General features: G+C 43.3%; 1 long non-coding RNA gene across 1 annotated transcript in view; it reads left to right on the forward strand.

Annotated features, from left to right (window-relative positions):
- Positions 1-823: 823 nt before the first annotated feature.
- Positions 824-3,736, forward strand: part of LOC112451113 — a 7,261-nt gene continuing 4,348 nt past the window's right edge. The window contains exons 1-2 of the long non-coding RNA XR_003039864.2: positions 824-1,053; positions 3,436-3,499. This is a non-coding gene — a long non-coding RNA (uncharacterized LOC112451113). The remainder of the gene's footprint in view (positions 1,054-3,435; positions 3,500-3,736) is intronic.

The raw sequence follows: 3,736 nt of genomic DNA on the forward strand, positions 1-3,736 counted from the left end.
CTTTTTGTTGGTTTTTGCCTCTTCCTGAAAGAAGTTTCTCTATTTTTTTGTATAAAGTCAAATGAAAGTTGTTTCCGTTGTCAGGTTAAAAGTTGCTGCTTTTAAAGAAGCTGTAAATCTTCCTTCGGCTGTTTGAGGCTGAAAAACAGGTTCTGTTTTGTTAACTTGAAGCTTTTGGTGACATAAAGCAGCAGACAGCTCCTCAGTGTTGGAGCTGCGAGGCGTCCACGCCTTTAACAGCAGAAGCTCTGAGCTCACTGAGGCTGAAGGCTGCAGCAGACCGGAAACGACTCGCCTTCAAAGTAAAAGCGCGGAGCTCCACTGCGTAGGGTTCAGCAGACACAAAGCTACAAACAGCTGAAAACGTGTAGCTCCATCAGTCTGTAACAACTGAAGGAAACTATTTTTAAAAAAGCCAAAATGTTTCCAAATAAAACGAGAAAAAAAATTTAATTTTCCACCAAACTAAAAAACTAAAGCTAAAGAAATTTAAAGGAACTGTTTTCAAATAAAACAAACAGAATCAGCTAAAAAATATCAAAAATGTATCTGAAAGCCAAAAGCAGCACCACTTTAGCTTAAAGTTATAATTAGCTAAAAGTAGCAAAACTGTAGTTAAAAGCTATAATTAGCAAATCTGTAGCTTAAGCTAAATGTAGCAATTATAGCTAAAAAGCTAATTTAGCAAAGCTAAATTTAATAAAACTGTACCTCAATGTACTCAAAGAAACAAATAAAAGCTCAAATTAACTACACCATAGGTAAGATTTTACGCTTATAGTTACAGCTTTTATTCTGAAGGTCTGACCGGAAGTCACAAACTTGTCCTCGATGGTTAAAAACAGGAATCCCAGCTGCTGTCTGTGAGCTCCGTTTACGGCCTAAAGTTGGATTTTTGTTCATTTTCTTTGAGGAAACCTTGTTTTTTTTCTTCACCTGTGTGACGTCATCAGGCCGGGGACACCTGGCTCGGAGGTTCTGGTCCTGGTTCTGGTTCTGGTTCTGGCTCTTCGGTCCGATGCAGGCGGCTGATGGATGTCAGAGGGCGGCGAGGTGAGCAGAAGCTGCTGGGTTTGTTACAGAAACACAGAAAGATGGTTCCACTAACCAGGTTCACCTGCCTGGGTTAGTTTGGGTTAGTTTGGGTTAGTTTGAGTTAGTTTAAACTACAATTTAATCCCGAGTCTCTGCTGCAGCTGAAGTTAACGAGAAAAGCCCAAAACATGGAGGAAGAAGCTAAAACTAAATAAAAACAAAAACAACAGACACCAGCTAACAGCTAAACAGAGCCAACTGTTAGCCAAAAGCTAAAGTAGCAAAAGGCAGGCTAATAGTTAAAATAAGAAAAATACTGGTAAAAATAGGATAGGTTAGTTAAAAGCTAAATGTAAATAAAGGGGTAACTAAAAGTAGCAAAAGGCTAGCTAAAAGGTAAATTACCAAAAGGCTGGAAAAGATTAGATTAAAAGGTGAAAGTAGCTAAAGACTAGCCAAACCTGCCCTGAAGGACTTCGGCTGATCTGGTTGTAGATTAAACCTTCAGCTGATCTGGTTGTAGATTAAACCTTCAGCTGATCTGGTTGCAGGTTAAACCTTCGGCTGATCTGGCTGCAGGTTAAACCTTCGGCTGATCTGGTTGCAGGTTAAACCTTCGGCTGATCTGGCTGCAGGTTAAACCTTCAGCTGATCTGGTTGCAGGTTAAACCTTCAGCTGATCTGGTTGCAGGTTAAACCTTCAGCTGATCTGGTTGCAGGTTAAACCTTCGGCTGATCTGGCTGCAGGTTAAACCTTCAGCTGATCTGGTTGCAGGTTAAACCTTCAGCTGATCTGGTTGCAGGTTAAACCTTCAGCTGATCTGGTTGCAGGTTAAACCTTCGGCTGATCTGGCTGCAGGTTAAACCTTCAGCTGATCTGGCTGCAGGTTAAACCTTCGGCTGATCTGGTTGCAAGTTAAACCTTCAGCTGATCTGGTTGCAGGTTAAACCTTCGGCTGATCTGGCTGCAGGTTAAACCTTCGGCTGATCTGCTTGCAGGTTAAACCTTCGGCTGATCTGGTTGTAGGTTAAACCTTCGGCTGATCTGGTTTTAGGTTAAACCTTCAGCTGATCTGGTTGCAGGTTAAACTTTCAGCTGATTTGGTTGCAGGTTAAACTTTCAGCTGATCTGGTTGTAGGTTAAACCTTTGGCTGATCTGGTTGCAGGTTAAACCTTCGGCTGATCTGGTTGCAGTCTGAGGTGAGGATTATCGTGTTTTAGATGTTCGGCGGGTTTAAGCTGATGTTTAATCCCGGGCGCTGGTTGTGGTCAGTCCCACCTGTCAAGTCGGGCGTGTCGACGCAGGAAACGTGTAAACCCTGCAGCACTTCGGCTGATGTGGCTGCAGGAGCCGAAAGGCAGCTCAAGGTTCCTCTGAAGCTGCGGGCGTGTTTGAGTCCAGGGAGGGACGAGTCGTCAGCTCTGAGGAATGAATGAGTCAGGCCGTTAAAGACCAACTCAGACCTTCCTCTTTTAGCTGATCTAAACTTCTTCGGCTGCTGCGACCCGAGCGCCGGGCAGTGACCTCACTCTGGACCAGGTGTGGTTCGGTTCTCAGCAGAACCTGGATCTGGTTCTGACTTCCTGCCAGGTGTGGAGAATGTTCCTGTTTTTTAAAAATCTGAAGACGTTAATTTGTCTTTTTATCACACAAACAAACACAAAATGGCCGACATTCCTACCAGGAAACTGTTTTAGTCAAATCTTGAAAACCTGGCTGTGTGAGCTGTTGCCCTCAGACTGGGAATCAGGATGACTCTCTGCTACTTCAGCTTCAGGAAGCTAAAGAGAAATCAAACCTTCGAGGCTTTTAGCTGTTAAGCTGTTAAACTAATATTACTGCTAATTGTAGCTTTTAGCTACTGTAGCTGCAGGTTGGAGCGCGTCTGTCAGATGTTTCCTGCAGTTTTCAGGCTCCTCTTCATTTTTCTGCAGATAAATCCTGATTTTATTTATTTTAATTTTAATATAAACGCTCTGAAACAACGTCAGGAACTCTAAAATAAAAGTAGAATTTATAAAATTTTTAGTTTGTTTTAAAAACATCAAATTGAAAAATGTTTCCTGTTTTTTTTATCTGAATAAATCTCTTTCTTGATCTATCAGTGCGCCGACCTGAACCCGCCACACGGTGGTGCTCCTCCCAAACGTCAGATTGAGTTGATTTATGTTTGTTTGTTTATTTGTTGTCGGACAAACGACTGTTGGAGGAAAAAAAGATGAAGAAGATTAAAATCTTCAGGAGGATCTGATGTTTGTTAGTTTTTTAATCTGTTTTTTTATTGTTTGTGTTCAGAAAACACGGTGGCACGGCGGGATTGATCTTTTTGCGCTGAATCGTTTTGTTGCTCTTCTGATGGCGGTAAAGGTTCTGATTCTTGTTCTGCTTTTTCCTGCAGGTCGAAGAGGAAGCCTTCCTCCTTCCCTCCTCTTCCTCGCGATGGCGGCCGGTCTCTCCGAGGGGTAAGATCCGATCCTCGGCCCGCCGGCGTGAAGACGCACCTTTAAACTTGAAACTGGGGAAACCCAGACCATAGATTTTTATCAGTTTGTCTGAGAAATGTGGAGCCGATCAATGAGGAGGTTAGGAGGTGAGGTGGTGAGGTGATGAGGAGGTGAGGTGGTGAGGTGATGAGGAGGTGAGGTGGTGAAGAGGTGAGGCGGTGAGGAGGTGATCAGTGAGGTGGTGAGGTGATGAGG

Source organism: Kryptolebias marmoratus, linkage group LG4, assembly GCF_001649575.2.
Source record: "Kryptolebias marmoratus isolate JLee-2015 linkage group LG4, ASM164957v2, whole genome shotgun sequence".
Taxonomy (NCBI): Eukaryota; Metazoa; Chordata; class Actinopteri; order Cyprinodontiformes; family Rivulidae; genus Kryptolebias; species Kryptolebias marmoratus.